The 18,836-nt window shown below is 43.0% G+C and overlaps 1 protein-coding gene across 2 annotated transcripts in view; it reads right to left on the bottom strand.

Moving 5' to 3' along the window:
- The window catches only part of ARHGAP28 (Rho GTPase activating protein 28), a 111,772-nt gene that overhangs the window by 68,091 nt on the left and 24,845 nt on the right, over positions 1-18,836 (bottom strand). The window lies entirely within an intron of this gene.

The raw sequence follows: 18,836 nt of genomic DNA, 5'->3' as shown, positions 1-18,836 counted from the left end.
GGAAGAGAGAACCTGATATTTCTAATGTAAAAAATCAACCCAGTATCAGGAGGGAAAAAAAAAGAAGAAGAAACTGTCTCTGTAATGGCCATTATACATCTGCAGGAACAGTAGACGGAAAACAACATGGGATTTTGTTTTGTAATTCAACTTGAAACTCAGACTGTTTTCTTGTGTTTGTTTAGGAAATAAAAAATCTCTCAGTCTCATGTCACAAAATTTTGTCTTCATGTAGCCTTTCAATTTCATTAATCCCATTGGATTTTAAAGGGTATTATCCATGGGATCAAGAATGCTGCTGCTTGTCACTGTAATTATGGACAGGCTAGTCATGCTTTAAGGATGAGTTGCAAGGAACTGGGTGACTCAGGAGACAGGCTGTGTGTTTTCAAGCTATGAAACCAACTTGCATTGGTAATGACTTAAAAATGTTGTGGTCTCAGTCTATATTCACCTGAACAGACCCCATATACAATACCATCACCACAGGCATTACCTGAGAGGCTGAAGGCTGTAGCTTGTGGGGAATCTTTTTTGGGTCGGGAGCTGCTGACCCACAGAAAAATTAGTCAGGGGCCAGAGGCTGCGCTGGGGGTGGGTGGGCTAGAGTGCCAGCATGAGCTCTAATTCTCAGGGGGCCCAGATCCAGGCAACCCAGGGGCTGCATCTGGCCCCCAGGCCTTAGATTTCCAATCCCTGCTGTAGCTCATGGAAACTGACCTATTTCTCCATCCTTAGAGCATCTCTCTCACCAGTTAAGTGGTAGGATAAAAGGACTGAAAAGCTGGCAGCTGGCTACTGCTTGTGCTGTGCCTGTTCTATGGATAAAGGATGAAATTAAAAAATGCTGTCTGGTCATTTCAAACCTAGTTTCCAGCTTTGTATTGATGTTTTAAAAAAATATCAAATATTAGAAGAAATGTTTCCAAGATCCCTTTCAAAATTCAGTGAAAACACTATATTTGGATATTCTCTACAAGTGTGTGCACAATATGTAGCGTGTTATTAGTAACAAAATAAGGCTGTACAAATATAGCCCATGCATTTTAACCTAATAGCATCCCTTTAGCAATTTCCAGAACCACAATCCTGGAAGGAGCTCATCCATGGGTGCTTAACATTTCCAGGGCAGGGACTGTGCACAATGCCCAACACACAATGAATAGTCAACCTGTGGAACTCCTTGCCATAGGATGTTGTGAAGACCAGGATTTTAACAAGGTTCAAAAAAGAACAAGATACATTCATGGAGGATAGGTCCATCAATGGCTGTTAGCCAGGATGGGTAGGAATGGTGTCCCTAGCCTCTGTTTGTCAGAAGCTGGAAATGGTGACAGGGGTGGAATTACTTGATAATTACCTGTTCATTGCCTCTGGGGCACCTGGCATTGGCTAATTTCAGGAAACAGGAGAATACTGAGCTAGATGGACCCTTGGTTTGACCCAGTGTGACAGGGTCCGTAATGGGCGCGAGCTCGTGCCCCTCCCCGAGGGTCACGGCCCTGCGAGCCCCACCGTCTTACTGGTCTTTCACGTCCGTTCAAGACTGCGGGCACGAGCTCATGCCCCCTCTCCGAGGGTCACGGCCCAGCAAGCCCTGGTCCCCCCCCCTTCGTCCGGGAGGTGTCGGTCCCGCCTCCCAAGGGGGTCACCTCCTACTCCGGGTCCTTGTCTTGAGTCCCCCGTGGGGGAAAGTGTGTTGCGTTGCGGGCGGGGCCTAGGGGGACCCGGGCCCGCCCTCTCCACCGGGTCCCAGCCCAGGACCCTCAGGGCTTGGGGGTTGCCACTCCCGCACCCAGCTGACGGGGTTCCAACCCGTAGCGCGTCAGCCCACGGGCGCCAAAAGGTCCCCGTCCCGGGCTGCTTCCTAGCCACCCCCGTGGGGTCGTCCCTGACCCCTGAATCGCCCGGCCTCACCTCTTTGCCCACAGCGCCGGGTCCTTGGGTCGGGTGCTCCCCCGCTGTCCGGTGCGTCCGGCTCCACCGTGGTGGGAGGGATCGTCTCCGCAGCGTCCCCCCCGATGCCGGATCCGCGGCCTCCTTTTAAATGCCCCGCTTCCGCCCTCGGCGGCGTGGGCGTCCCCCTGCCGGCACGGAGGGGGAGGGGCCGTCTCTCGGCGCGCCCTGGCGGGGCCGCGCACGTCCGGCTCGCTCCGCCGGCCCCAGCTGTCTGCACCGGCCGACCGGCTTTGCTCTCCGCCGCGAGTGGCGGGCGCGTTTCCCCGCCGGTGCGCCGGTGCAGCCGTCCTTCCCGGGGTTTCGGTCCGCGGCGGGGCTGTTGCCCGCCCCATTCTAGTGCGGGCCGCCGCTGGCCCGTCACACCCAGTATGGCTGTTCGTATGTTTATATGTAACAGGGCCATGATATTGCTTGGCCTGTAGGTACATATAATAAATAGCAATGATAAATAATAATGGACTGCTCAAGCCCCACTGAAGCTAGTAGGTCTATGCATGTCACATTGCCAATGTTCTCTGCAAATGTTGGTCTGCTTGCCAATGTTCTCTGCAAAATCAAGGCCTTCATTTGTCAGTCCAGGAAAACTTTTTTCATGCCATGTGCACAAGAAACTCTGAGCTGATTTTGAAGATAATTCATTCAGTGGGAAAAGGGAGTATTGTTTTAGAAGCAGCAATGCTGAGCAATGACCAATAGATCTGGTTTTGAAGTATTATTTTCCTCAGAATTAAACAAATGAGACACACATAACAGGAATGTAATTGACCCAAATCTTTTTAAAAAAATCTATTTTATTGCTGCATACATATATGAGCTGTCCCTGTGCTTAAAGTTAAGTATGTGCTTAAGTACTCTGATGAACCTGGGCCTTAAATAGTTAATTAGAGCTCCCACTTTAACAAGTAAAAGTTATGGTGATTCTTCTTGAAGGACTCCATTAAGCTCTCAGATACGGGCTCACAGATTTCAAAGCTAGGGGGGACCACTGTGCTATCTAGTCTAATTTACTACATAACACAGGCCAGAGAACTTCCCCCCAAATAATCACTTGAGCAGATTATATCTGAAGAGCATGAACAAAGAGAATCCTTCAGAAAGTCTCTGGAAGGGTCTTAGTTTGACTAACCATTCTGCAAAAACGAAGCTGGCATGATCATAAACTCTTATGCCAACTAGCACTGAAACATCATTACCACTCCTTTTACAAAGGCTCAACATATTGATCTATTCCAGCTCACAACGGGCAGAAATCAATGAATCTTGCATAAAAGAATTTTGCATTAAGTCAGAGATACAGGAACCACATATACTCCAGATCTGGCATGATTTCATTGGAGTGAAATAACATTATCCTGAAACTCAAAGGTACACGAAAGATAAGCCATTATAGGACATAAAGAGGAAGCAATGATGGCCAAAATATTAATATCTGACATATGTTAAATGATTGTGATAGACCTTTGGAATCCTAATAAAGGAGCGTGCAATCCTGAAAGACAGTGGCATCTGTGGGAGGTTTGTCTATGTAATGGCTGGAGAAGCAATTCTATGTATTCTTTCTAACTCATCCGGTGGGTTTTGCAGGGGAGTCTTGCTATATTTTAACAGGAATTTGTGATCAACAGAAAACTGCTAAACTTGAATGATAATCCCATCTCTGACTAGGAAAGCCTATCATTGTATTATTATACAGTGTGTGAAATACGGATTTTTAAAGCATTTAACCCCCAAGCCTGTTTAAACATAAAAGCAGTCATGCAAGAGGAGATTTACAGAGCATGACAAAAGAGAGGAAAGATTTTGGAATGTGTCGTGCCAGCAGATGAAGACTAGTGGAAAAGAAAATTTGCATTTATTGTAGCAGTAATTTTTCTTTTGCAGTGCTGCTGTGCATTACAGAAGTCCTGCTGCCTGCTCACTTAGCTGAATTTCATAACCAAGCCAAAATGGCATTCTTTATCTGGAGTAAAAAAAAATGTTGGCTCTGAAAGTCACCTTGACAAAATTAATATGCTTGTTGGATAAACCTCCTTCAAGAAGAAATTAACTGCGAGAGTACTGAACTTGTTTTCAGTGCCTCATTACAAGGGCTTTGAAACAGGGATGAATGGACGGATGTACAAGTTAAGTATCTGTACAAACTGGGAGATATACACAGATTGGGCAAGCAAAATATACTTTAGGTCAATCTAGAACCATTAGAAACAAAATATGCATGCATTTTAGTATTTGGAGGGAAAATTTCAATGACCTTAGAAATTCAGAGGTAATGTTTCCCCGCTTTGATATCTTTTGACAATATTCTCTCGTTAGAGTTCTATAATGGGGTTTATCTTTCTTCACTTTGCATTAAGTCATGTCATGGAGAAACTGCCTACCCCAATCCATAGAATTTAGAGTAAGATTCCCAAAGCAAAGTCAGACGGGAAAAATTATTTTCCCTACAAGCCAACAATTGTTTAAAAAAACTAAACAAATATCACCCTGGGGCCAAGTTAGAAGAAGGCAATAGAGTGATGGAAATGAGCCATAAAGTAAGGGGGAAATGAGTGAAAGCCTGATATGATCAGTTACTAGGCAAGAGGACAGAAAGGCAGTTTTATTTGTCAGTATTTCTGAATTCAGATGTGTTTTTCATTGTGTGAAATAAACTTGAGCCAAAATCCACACAGATGGATCCAGAGCTAAAATTTCCCAAACTCACAAATGATTTTTGGATTTGTAGCCCTGTAGCAACAGTCTAACAGCCATTAGGAATGTGTGATCCTGAAAAGGGCAGCAGGTACTATCTGGGTAATTTCCCAAACGTTAATGAGAGAAATCAATGGAAAAATGGTCATTAATATTAGTAGGGCCAAGATTTCATTCTAGAGCTTATCTATTGTTGTATCTTCTTCCTATTCTTTCTGTTTTTGATCATGCTTTTTCCTTCCCCAACCTATCTGAATCTTTTCCCTTTGCCCTAATGCTGCTGGCTGACATCCAGTGTTTGGTAGCTTTGCAAAAGGTGTGTGGAGTTGTCTGGTCTCGAAATCTGTATGCTGGGCTCTGATTATCCAGGCTCTGGTCAAACACTGTGCGTTCTAGTTGGATCTTTCCCAGAGTGACTGCCCATCTCTGATCCCCTGAAGAACCTACTCACAACATGTGATGACAGCTGCTGGACCAAAACTGGTTCTCAAACATGGTGAGACTCCACAAAGGATTTCAGCAAATTCTGGAAGACTTTGACAAGGGAAATGGGAACTTTGTCTCAATCCAAACAAAGCCAGGGAAGAAGTCCTGGTCTCCCTGATATCAATGGCAAAACTTCAATTTGCTTTAATGGGGCCAGGATTTGACAAATTTGCCATTAGTCTCAGGAACAGGGTTATATTTCTGGCTAATTTCAGATGATTAATTGAGCAAACTCCCCTTCATAAAGGTGAATATTTAATTTGAACTAAGTAAATTATAATATTTTCTATTGGATAATAAACTTAATCAACTAAAGTACTGCAATATATGCAAGGGATTTTTTTTTAATGCATCATGAAATGTGCTTTGTTAAGGTGACTCTTCAAAGTCATTGTGTAAAGTCAGAAAATTTTGATGGAGAATGGAAGTGTTTAATATTTTGGTATAAGCTTTTTAGTAATTTTAAGGAGAAAATACTATGTATGTCTCTGAAAATGTTCGTTATATTTAATATTTAATCTTCAAGATTCACTGTACATTTTCTTTAAAAAAAAGACCTAAGACAAATGGCTGCCATGTGAAGTTACAGTGTGGAGTGAGCAAAGATTCCGTGTGCCTCAAATTTGTATTCATGGCTTGGCATAGCCCAAAGAGTAGACGTGTATTTGGCAACCAAGCAAAATATTTTTTTTAATTTTACAAAAAACAGACCTCAGCAACGAATTTGAAAACTACCCAACGGAACTATTTGTAACCCTTGGCCCACAACAGAACATCATAAATAATGAAAGGACATTTAATAAGATAAACAATGAAAGGTCGAAACACACACACACACACACACACACACACATACACACCCACACAAAGCCATACAACAGTGCTGTCAATTAAGTGAACAGTTACGTTAACTGAGGATTTAGCTCATAAGGCCTGATTCTCCACTGACTTGCATCTTTATTTATTGTTTGAATTCTTAAAGGCAGTAGCCTAATCGTGCTTGGCACAGTACAGATTTTCTGCACTTAATACAGCAGTGCCAAGTGAGTATAATAATGCTAACAGGTCAGAATGACAATGTTTTACACCACGCTTTGCTCAGGTGTAACTAACTTCACAAGATGTAAGTCAATGGAGAGCTGGGCCCGTTAAATGTATGTGGTTAGCTGTAACACTTAAAACATAGACCTGAATGGAATCTCTGCATGCTTACAAGATCAAGACCATAATTAACATTTATAACTAATTATGAAACCAAGAGAGTAACTTTCACAATTTTTTGTTTATTATAATATGTGAAATATGTGAGTATGGTGAATACAGTGTATGAAATATGTGAATACAATCTGTGAATTTCAGGTCTAACAGTAACTGTATGTTGGGATTTTCGGTATCAGTTCCTGACATTCACTTTAAATCAAACTGATGCCTGGGAAAACCAAACAAATAGAACTGTTATAGCTCTTATATATTCTTTATGTGTGATACACAATTATCTGAAACTGCAGCTGTTCCCCTGGCAACATTCCTTCTGATATCAACCCCCTCCTGAACACTGGCATGTGTTTGTGCAATATTTTTCAGCAATGCAAGCTCTGCACATAAGAAAGTGGAAGTGGTGGGTTCACAATCTGTGCGGTCCTTGCTTTTTGTAAGAAAAAGGTGCTGAAAGTGAAAGTAGTGGATCAAAGAGAGGCTAAATGCATGAGATGTGATAAGGTATCAAATTTCAGATGGGGGTGGTGCTTCCAAAATTGCAGAGACAGCTTCATTAACCAATCACTATAATTGTAGGCAACATGCTCCAGACTCCACAATGTACTAATCTGTCACAGAGTCTGCTTTTTGTTTTTGTGTAGATACAGTTAGTGAGACTGTGCAATCACAGGTATTTATTTGGCTGCCATAACCCAGGATAGCAACCAGCTTTTGTTTACAGCAGATGTGAAAACATCCATATTAGAAGCGATGGGAGGTACCAACCTTGGCAAGATCACATATTAAGTATAATATAAAGAAATATTCCCTTCATAATCTAAGGTCATGTCTATACTAGGTGATTATTTCTAATTTACTAAGTCTGGGCACCTGATTTTACAAATTTGAAGTTCCCATGTCCTCACTACGGGGAAGAATCAAATGTAGTCCGAGGTAGCGCATTCACATTAACGGAGCCTGCCTCAGACTTAGAGCCCTAGGAAGCACTCTCCGTAGACCTCCCGGAGGCCAATTAGTTCAAATTAGTGGCACTAGAGTGTCTACACTAAAGTTATTTCAGACTTGCAAGTTTAGGAATAGTATTATTCCTCATGAAAAACAGGACTACAGAGTTTGAATTCTGCGATCCCTTATTCTGGAATCATAGGCTTGGTAGTGTGGGCACATCGCTCAGAAAATCGACCGGGGGAGGGAAGGGGGGCTAATTTCGAACTAAGGTCATAGTGTAGACCAGGCCTAACTGTATTGAAACCAGGACTAAATTCAAAATTCAACCCTTTGATCTGGCTTTTCCTTCTATGAAGAACATACACAGCACACTCCTGTAGTTTCTAGTTTTTAGAACACGGAGACATGCTGAAGCACTACATTGAGAGTGGGCATATGTAGAGAGAGAAAACCAAATATTCAGGCATAACTGAGAAGCAATTGACATACATGGTAGGGTTTCCATCACCAGTCTGCTCTTTATCCCAGTACTGGGTAATGAGGGCCAGTTAGGGGTCCAGTAACTTGTGCCAGTCATAATGACCCACCCCTTGGGGGCTACTACTGCCACAGAATTGCTTACAACAAATAAGCTCTGGGCATTCAGGAGTGCAGTACTTTCTGACCATGTTCCTTCCCCATCCAGAATACCTGCTATGCCACAGGAGGAAAATAGAAGATCGTATGGGGTTCGGTTACACTAGCTTTCTGACTTCAGTCTTACCCACACAACGAACTCCCCAGCTGGATATTTAAGCTGGTTCTCCATTGCCAGAAGAGCTAGGTCATTGGCCATGGCTGAAGAAACAATCTATCAGAACTACCAGCAACTGGGAGTATCATAGAATTGGAAGAAACTTCAAGTGGTCATCGAGTCCAACCCTCTGCTAAAAGCAGGACCAATCCCAACTAAATTATCTCAGCCAGGGCTTTGTCAAGCCAGAACTTAAAAATCTCTAGGGATGGAGATTCCACCACCTCCCTAGGTAACTCATTCCAGTGCTTCACCACCCTCCTAGTGAAATAGTTTTTCTTAATATCCAACTTAGATCTCCCCCAACAATAAGGTTGTGATATTGAACAGACTGGAATGGCTGCTTTCATTGGGAGTCCCCACACCCATCTTTGGCTTACCTGGTTAAACCCTAACTTGTGGATTGGCTGGGCCCTTAGGACTTGCAGCAAATTATCTCAGATCACCCATCAGGCCCAGTGATGACTCATCAGACTCAGAACACTCATCACGTCCATCCCTTTTGCACTCTTAGAGCAATGCAATGTGAATACAACGGGGGCCAAGATCTGAGCACAGTATTCATACTATTTCCCTTTGCAATTCATAGCTAAGGCTGTATTAACTATTGACTGAGTGCAGCAGAAGTTATATATAGGTACATATAACAAATAGGTCCAAACTTCTGATCATTACTGTCACACCCATATGGTTTCAATTTTATACTGTAGAGATCAGGCTGCTAATAAAAGCCAACAGACACATTAATTTTCAAACACCGATATTCGCACACCAAAAAGCCAAAGAAACATCATGTATAAGCACTTCTGAGGTGGGCTGCCAAAGTGAAAGCTCCCCTTAATCCCAGGTTCCCCAGACTGTGCATCATTTGCTAATGAAAGAGTGATGAAATAATGGAATGTGTCAGTCTGGAATGAGAAGGGCAAAGGTGAGCACAATGCACAACTCTGAGCTCACTAAAGCTGGCACAGGAGAAGAAAGAAGTCAGTTTTGCTCTGAAAATTGAAATAATCAAAGCACTTCTGTGAGGCATTACAACCACGAGCATCTGCAGCCCTCATATCTGAGGATGTGAAGTTGTCAAACATACGGGAAGCTGTGGTAAATACTTGGATGGAAGACCTTCAAGGACCTCTTAGGATGCTGCAGGAAGCTCTGCCGGTGACTCAGTAGATAGCACTCTTCCCAAACTGATAGTCCAGTATGATAGGAGGACAGATCCTGTAGTGTTCAAGGTCCCCTTTTATAGAAAGTACATTCATCTAGGGGCTCAAGTTTTTAAGATTTTATTAAGATACTATGGTAATTTTTGCAGGAATATCAGTGTTACTCTTGCAACAAGGTGGATTTGGTAATATCTTTTATTGGCCCATCTTCTATTGGTAAGAGATACAAGCTTTGGAGCTCACAAAGAGTTTTTCACCTTGGCTGTGTCTACACTGGCATGAATTTCCGGAAATGCTTAAAACAGAATAGTTTTTGTTATAAGTATTTCTGGAAAAAGAGTGTCTACATTGGCAGGCTGCTTTTCTGGAAAAGCCCTTTTCCGGAAAAGCATCTGTGGCCAATGTAGATGCGCTTTTCCAGAAAAGAGCCCCGATTGTCATTTTCGCGATCGGGGCTTTTTTCCGGAAAAGACTACTGGGCTGTCTACACTGGCCCTTTTCCGGAACAGTGTTCCGGAATAAGGACTTATGCCGAAGCGGAAGCAGCATAGCTTTTCCGGAATAGCGGCTGATTTTGTACAGTAGAGCGTCGTTGCTTTTCTGGAAATTCAAGGGCCAGTGTAGACAGCTCGTAGCTTATTCCGGAAAAGCGGCTGATTTTCCAGAATAAGTGGCCCAGGCTACGTCTACACTGGCCCCTTTTCCGGAAGGGGCATGTAAATTTCAGCAGTCGTCGTAGGGAAATCCGCGGGGGATTTAAATATCCCCCGCGGCATTTAAATAAAAATGTCCGCCGCTTTTTTCCGGCTTTTAAAAAAGCCGGAAAAGAGCGTCTAGACTGGCCCCGATCCTCCGGAAAAAGTGCCCTTTTCCGGAGGCTCTTATTCCTACTTTGAAGTAGGCTACTTTGAAGTATTCCTACTTTGAAGTAGGAATAAGAGATCCTCCGGAAAAGGGCTTTTTTCCGGAGGATCGGGGCCAGTGTAGACATTCTTTTCCGGCTTTTCTAAAAGCCGGAAAAAAGCGGCGGACATTTTTATTTAAATGCCGCGGGGGATATTTAAATCCCCCGCGGATTTCCCTACGACGACTGCTGAAATTTACATGCCCCTTCCGGAAAAGGGGCCAGTGTAGACATAGCCCCAGTGTAGACAGCGATGGTGTCTCTAATATCCTTGGATCATCACAGTTATAGCAACACTGAATAGTGTTATTCCGTGTGTTCTGGCCAAATTTCAGTGTAAGTAGTTGCCTACTCCATACTTAAATTGCCCCTTTTGTTTCAACCAATTGTTATATACTATTTCCTTACTCTACATTGTTTTTGCTGTGTGTCCAGCTAAACTATTACTACAGTATTATTATTATTTACTATCAGATTTACCAGCATTGCACAGATCCTTAATTAAGGTTTTGTTTTAAATAAAAAGAAAATGTACATGCTTTATTTAAACGAATGTATTTTTCAAAAATACAGTGTCATTTTATGAAGTTAATTTTTATGTTGGATTTCTTTAAAAAGGGCATTGTTAAAATTTATCCCTTTAAATTTTTTTAGTAATTGTTTACAAATGGAAATTCCATCAAGCGTGTTTTTTCTTCATCCCAATAAACTCTTACCATTCATTGGCTACGTCTACACTGGCGCTTTCTCACGCAAGAACTCCTTTGCGGAAGAGTTCTTCTGCAAAAACTCTTCCAGAAGAGAGCGTCTACACTGGCATGTGCTTTTGTGCAAGAGCATCCATGCCAGCGTAGACGCTCTCTTGCGCAAGAAAGCTCTGATGGCCATTTTAATCATAGTGCTTTCTTGCACAAGAAATTCATGTTGCCTGTCTACACTGGCCTATTATGAAAGAGCTCTTGCGCAAGAGGGCTTATTCCTGAGTGTGAGCATCAGAGTTCTCATGCAAGAAGCCCCGATTTCATACATTAGAATGTCAGTTTACTTGCGCAAGAACACGTGGCCAGTGTAGACAGGCAGCAAGTTTTTGTGCAAGAGTGGCTGCTTTTGCGTGAGATCGTGCCAGTGTAGACACATCCCCGATGTTTAAAAAAAATTGGCTATATTTAATATGGTTTCCAATAAGCATTGATTTAGCTGCCAAAACAGAGCACTACTCCAAAGTTATCCATTTTATCCCTTTTCTGTAAAGTTTATTGAGAAGCAATTCTATTCCAGGGTCATCCTATCTTTCTGGCTCATTTTGATTCAGTCTCTTTCAATATTTGCTCAGTTATGCCAGTTTTGAGGACAGTATTTGATTTAGTGATTCTGTCTCTTTTTGTTTGGTCTATGAGACGTAATCCCATTCCAGACACATCCCATTTTCATGGTACAATCAAACCCTCACATTGATGTAAGTTATGTTAAGAGGAATTTTGTGGTCCTAGCTCTTACCACTTAGGAGGAGTTCTTGATCAAACAGACAAACAATGTAAAATGTATTGTAGATTATTATATTTTGATCAGACCTAGTTTTCAAAGATGAATCAGAGCCCCACCAGAAAGTTAGTCCCTTCATTAAAGAATTTACCATAGCTCAGTGATTTGAGCATTGGCTTATTAAACCCGGGGTTGTAAGTTCAATCCTTGAGGGGGCCATTTAGGGATCTGGGGAAAATCTGTCAGGGATGGTATTTGGTCCTTTCATGAAGGCAGAGGACTGGACTGGATGACCTCTCAAGGTCCCTTCCAGTTCTGTGAGATAGGTGTATATCTCCATGTATATAAATAAGTAGTCATCTTTCACTCCAAAAAGACCTGCATTTCAGAGATGGATCAAATGATTCCTTTTCAGATTGCATGAATCTCTAAGACAAAGAAATTGCAACTAATAAAATGTTACAAACATCTACAAATGATCTGAAGAGCCTTTGCCACATGCAGTAATGAAGTTTTTAAAAATAATTTGGTATCTGGGGACATTCTACCTATACTGGAAGTGTCATATCCCAGTTAGGAATTAATTAGGAATTTTCAGTAATACAAAACTTTCATTTCAAATGCTTGTGTAGGTCCTGAGATATCAGACATTAAACTTGTCACTGGTCCAGAACAATACGCTGTGTTTCCTGGGCTTTGGGCCAATGTAATTTTATAAGCATGGAGGTAGATGATGAAGAAGGAAAGGACTTTCCCCCCCTGTCCATTGTTAAAATAAACAACAACTGCTATTTGAGGCTGGTGAGAGATTTGGATTGTTAAAATGAAACTTGTTTCAGATGGACTAGCAGGCAGAGTGAAGGTATGGCAAGGTAATTAAAGGTGCATGATGACTGCAATTTGTCACCCATGGCTAACATCACTGCATTTGCAACATGTGTGGGTGGGTGGGGGGGGGGGAGAGTATATACAGTATTGGTGTAGTGTGTTAGAATGTTTATATTGTACACTTGTGATATATATTCTCTATGGAGAAAGAGAGAAAGAGAGAAATATCTCAATACAGAGTTTATGAATTTCAGGGATTTGGGGTTCCAGGTTAATCATTAGCTAAAAGTAAGATTACACAGATGTTCATTTTGGCTGAGACTTCGAAACTAAAACTACTACAGATTTCCCATGAGAGCAAAAAGATTCTTTACTTGCCTTGGCTGTTCCCCGCTAATTATAATCTTAGGATTTGCTGCTGATCTAGTTACACAGTTTGGAGGTTTGCTAATGAATTATAACTCAAAGCTCTGAAGAGCTGGCTGGGGGAGGCCCTCCCTTCCACCAGAGGCCCAGACTCTTCTCCCACCTATCCCAGGGGTCTGGTAAGTCGGTGTCCCTTGTTAATGCTCACCAGAGTCTCTCTTCTTCACACTGAATTTCATTTCTGCTTTTACATTGAATTTTAATATGGAACATAAGGTGTAAGTAAAGGTTTACCGTTAGTGTTATTATTACACATTTTAAAAGTGTTGACAAAATGGTTTGCGATATAAATTATTGTCCAAGATAAGCTTTGATTAATTGTGTATTCTGTTAATTGTGATTTAATTCAATTACTTTGTTGTGTAAAGAACCTAAGTGGGGTCTTTTTACAATAGATTGTGAAGTAATTTCATTTTTATAAGTAGGAATATGCAGCCCCTAATGACTTACCAAAGTTTGTGGCTTCCCCATGAAAATTATTGCCCATCCCTGGTCTAGTCCTCTAGAAATCAGGGCCTAAAAACTTTGTGATTTGCACACAGATCTGTGCTGAGGGAAATATTTTAAATAAGTGATGTTGGCAACCCGTGGTTTGACGCCGCTTCGTGACCAATAAGGGGCCAATCTGAAATACCATTAAAGCAGTGAAAAAGAACACAGCAATTTTTTATCAAAATCAAAGCATTACTCTGCACATGTACAAGGGTTTTTCTGCAAATCAGAAAAAATAAAATAAGGGTTCAATCCTGCAAGGTGCTGAGCAATCTGGCACTGACATGCTTAGCAGTGCTTTACATAATTAGCACCAGAATGCAGGATCAACTAAACTGCTTGATTAGAAATGTTCCCAAAAACTCTCTCCATATTATGTTGTACGCAGCACATGTGAGGTACCAGATAGAAAGCTCTGCTACCTGAAGCCCTTTCTCTGCACAGATGGTAGCAGACAACTCCATACACTCCCTCCACTGGACCTCAGCAATAAGTATCCTAAGAGAAAGACTATTTCTAGCAGTAGCTGAGCCTCTGAGCTTGGACAAAACTCTGCTTTCCATAATGCTGAGTCAACCAGCTACCTCACCTTCCCATTCAGGTTTGGGATTACAGACATCTTCCAAGTAGACTGTAGCATCACTTATTTTACTAGACTAAGCAACCACATGAGTTACACAATGGAACTTCTGAACAATTTTCTGGGATCATTTCAACATTTGTGCAACTGGAATTGCACTGGCGAGGGCCCATGGCCATTCCCTTCATGACTGTTAATCCTATCCCAGCCCTGGGGAGAAGTGTGAAATGAATTTAACACACACCAGGAAAGAGAGCTGATGTTTTTAATGCTTAGAGAGCCTGCACTCACGCATGTGCCTGTGGAACAAATTATGCAAGTCAGACATTATTCAAGGATAACATGAGACAACCATTTTAAAGGCACATATCTGATAACACACTGTGATTTACAAGGTTTGTGGTGAATGTCTTGGCACTGAGCCTTTTAAACATCATGTTCAACTTTTTCATATAACTAATTAAAAAAAAAGAATAACCCCTTCTCCATACGCTCTAGCCTAGTTGCTGCATCCCTTTTAGCTGAGAAAAAAGAATTTCAATTCAATGCCATTCCAACAGACCAGAGATCTATAAATGCACAGGGGCTTGTTAGGGGTGTCATATAAAATAAGAACCAAACCTTTTCTCTTAATGAGCTACATTTCGAAGCGCTCTTTTCCATGCTATCGACCTAGCATGAAAAACTCTTGTTATGATTCCATAAGGCAGGGATTCTCAAACTTTCTGATATCACAACCCTCCTCTAAGTTGCTCATGACCCTCCGGGAGTCGGGACCCACAATTTGAGAAACATGGCCATAATGTATGAAGGTTACATTCATTTTGCCAACATTATCCATAATGCACCTACTCTATCCAATGATGCAGTTCTACCCATTCCTTCCTGTCCATACAGGGTGCTTGCTTTGTGTACTAATTGTGAGACTGGTCTTTGCTCATCTTTGCTGGTATTAGTTACTATTTGTATTCCAGTTGTCCTAACGGCCAACTGAGAATGGGTGCCAATTTTGCGAGTCACTAGACAAACACAGAATAAGAGGTGGTCTCTCCTCCGAAGAGTTCATAATCTAAGTAGGCAAGACAGATCAAGGGTAAATGCTTTGGACAGAAAAAGCATTTTTTTTTGCATAACTACAGATAATGCCCTTTCTTATGCAGAATAGCACTTTAATCCATTAATGGTCCCTTTGAGGTCCCACACACAGAGTAAGGCATTATTCACCCTAAGTACGGATATCTGAATGTGACCCATTGTCAGTAGCAAGAAAATTGTGGACTAGATCCAGCCTCTCTCACTTATATAGAATAGCACCTTACCACATGAGCATTCCCATAGAAACAATTACATGTGACTGTCACCAGTTCCCCTAAATCGTCCCCGACTCCACCCGTACGAGACAAAAAATGTCTACGGCTTTAGGCACCTCTATGTGGTTCTCTCTGACCGGTCTTACTCCAGACCGTGTTTGTGTTTGCAAGAGCCCTAGGGGTTCAGCGTGAAAGGACCCCCCAAGGTCGGGAAAGGGGGCGTGGGCCCTCCCTCTCTCCGAGCCCCGGCCCAGGGCCCTAAGGCAGGGACACTCGTCCCTACTCAGTGGAGGGGTCTGTAGCCCCTAAACCCTCCACTCACGGGTTCCACGGCCCTGCCCTGGGCCACTTCTTTCCTGACGATTCCTATGGCTCCCAGTGCGGAGCCAGGCTTACCGTTCCTCTCTTCCCGGGGTGTGCGCTGCCTCGCTCCGGCTCGTCCCCCCCTTTGTTGCCCGTCTCGGCGTCCACTGCCGGCCTCGCCCCCGCGCTCCCCACCCCGCTCCTCCGGGGCTCGTGCGTGACGTCACCGGTGGCGTCATCCAGCCGCGCCGCGTTTGCCCGGTGGTCCATGATCGTGGCACTGCCGGCGGCCTCTGGCACACCCGCTCTGCCCCCGCGGCTATCCGCCGCTTACCCGCAGCCGTGCAGACCCCCATCTCATCTCCAGCCCACGATCCGGGGCTGCCTCTAATGCAGAGCGGCGCTGCCTTGCTGCCTGCCCCGTCACAGTGACTAATTGTGGAGCAAGGTACTAATGAAAATGAGTAAGGGGATCAGAATCTGGCTCTAAGTTTGGAAAGCAGTTCTAGTTGCTGTGTATGTGACTAGGGGAGCTGACAGACTCACCAGGCCCCAGGGCAATGTGTGGGGGGAGGGCTCCCAGAAAAGGGGAGACTCAGGCAGAAGGAGCACACTGAGGGCAACTAGCCCTCAGCACCGCCCAGAACACAGAGCACCCTCACAGTCCTCAGTGCTGCTGGATTGTGCTGTGCAGCCAATAGCGCTTCAAAGGGCAGGGGGTTCCAGGTGCCACTAGTGCTGCAGTAGCAGCGGTGGCAACGGCTTGGGATCCCTGGGCCTTTTTGACTCACCAGGCCCTGGGGCAGTTGCCCTCTTTGCCTCCCACCCTCCATCAGCGGCCCTGCATATGACAGGTTATCAAAGATCTGCAAGCACCTAGAAATCTGGATAATTTCATCCTTGTTTAATCACATCATGATGGCTCCAGCTCAGGATCATTGTTGTATCTTTTATGATACCTGTTTTCTACAGTACCCTTCTGCCCTTCACACCATAACATAAGGTCAGATGCTGTAGTTCTTACTCAGGGAGAGTTGCTCTCCAGATACTGCCGTTGGGTTCAGTGCCACCGCTCACAGAGTAAAGCACTACTTACTGGGCAAAGAGTGGCAGAATCTCGCCCTGAACTACTTTCACTATCCTTTTTCCTAGCCAGCAGGCAGATTGTTACTCTGCAAGTTGCTGCTCCAGGGACAGCAAAGCAACATACTGACTCTTGCTTCAGTAGTTCATAGCAATATCACAATTCAGCTCCATGTGTATTAAAAGCACCGTATATGACTCACTCATTCCAAGCAGGCACTGAAGGGAATGTGGGACACCTCAGCAGGATTAAATCTGGGGCCCGGCCCAGCCATAATGTAAATCAATATCCTGCCATTGATTTCTGCTGCACTAAATTAGTTTATCCCTGTGGTGGAGCTGGGCTTTAATATTCACAAAATCTCTGCAAGGACAAAAACTGAAGTTGCTTAGATCAAAATATTTCAGAAGATCTTCTGCAATAGGATTTAAGTAAACAAACCATTTCTATCCAAGATAGCACCTAATCATTTGCTTCTTGCAAATTAACCTCATTTCAGCTAAAAGTAAACATTGATACTTAGTACAAGCTCATTGCTAACAGAGAAGCAGAAATTCTAAGGAAGCAGGATTTTTTTATTTCTATATAATATGGTTTGAAAGGAGTAATAACTCATTTCAGGTCTTGGTCATGAAAGGACTGTATAGACTGACCCTTTTACAAGTAGTCCTTCCATCAACTGTGCTTTTTCTTTGCATTGTTTGTTGAGAAAGCCAGTTATACCCATATGCTTCAGCCACTTGTTTAGACTTCCGGATAAACATCTTGATCCCAACACATAAAACATTATTTAATATTCTAGCCACAAATAGGGTTGCCAATTTTGGCTGGACCTATTCCTGGAAGTTTCATCACATGATATAATATCTAATTAAAGATTAATCTTTAATTCCTGGAGAATCCAGGACAATCCTGGAGGGTTGGCAAAGCTAGCCATAACAAGCCCTTTCACATAATTCTGTGTTAGCTTCTTTTCAATCATTTGAAATGCAACCATTAGGTTGCCAGCAGATCTAGAGAAGTGATTATTCCCTCTGGTGAGGCCACATCTGGAGTACTGTGGCCAGTTCTGGGCCTCCCCCTATAGAAAGGATGTGGATGCATTGGAGTGGGTCCAGTGGAGGGCAACCAAAATGATTAGGGGCCTGGAGCACATGACCTATGAGGGATTTGGGTTTGTTTAGTCTGCAGAAGAGAAGAGTGAGGGGGGGATTTGACAGCAGCCTTCAACTTCCTGAAGGGAGGGTCCAAAGAGGATGGAGAGGGGCTGTTCTCAGTAGTGACAGATGGCAGAACAAGGAACAATGGGCTCAAGTTACCGTGGGAGAGGTGCAGGTTGGATATTAGGAAAAACTATTTCACTCGGAGGGTGGTGAAGCACTGGAATGGGTTACCTAGGGAGGTGGTGGAATCTCCATCCCTAGAGGTTTTTAAGTCTCGGCTTGACAAAGCCCTGGCTGGGTTGATTTAGTTGTGACTGGTCCTGCCTTGGGCAGGGAGCTGGACTTGATGATCTGCTGAGGTCTCTTCCAGCTTTATGATTCTATGATTTGGATTTTGGCAAGTGCAACATCCATTCATCAGTCATTAGAACTAGTTAGTGTTGGTGAAATCTGTTAAAAACGTTTCTTGATTATAGTGATTTTTATGATCTTCCATTTACTAATCTCATACCTCTTTAGTCTACTCCTCACTTCATTGCTCACTAGTGTAGCCTTTCATGAGATTATTTGTAGCTAGTAAGATCTACTCTAGTGCAACCTTAGGGTGCGTCTACACTGCAGGGGTTAACTCGAAATAAGCTACGCAAATTGAGCTACGTTAATTGTGCATCTTATTTAAAAATAGCTTATTTCGAAATAGGGAGTGTCTACACAGCACTTATTTCAAAATAGAGTACTCTTGCTCCAATTTTTTTTACTCCTCGTACAATGAGGGTTACAGGAGTCAGAGTAAGAAGTCCTCCAGCTTGACTGTATTTTGACACTATTTCAAAATAACTGCCTGCTGTGTAGATGCGGACTAAATTATTTCAGAATAGCACTAGTTACTTTGAAATAGTGATGCAGAGTAGATGTATCCAAAAGCAGTTCACTATGGTAAAAGTTGGCTAATTTTGCTTGTGCTGGTGTTAGTCAAAATGCACTACATAACCCTCACCTGCTT

This window comes from Pelodiscus sinensis, chromosome 2, assembly GCF_052426305.1.
Source record: "Pelodiscus sinensis isolate ZL-2025 chromosome 2, ASM5242630v1, whole genome shotgun sequence".
NCBI classification, from domain to species: Eukaryota; Metazoa; Chordata; order Testudines; family Trionychidae; genus Pelodiscus; species Pelodiscus sinensis.
The sequence above is the reverse complement of the archived record's forward strand: the minus strand, read 5'-3'. Positions and strand labels throughout refer to the sequence as shown.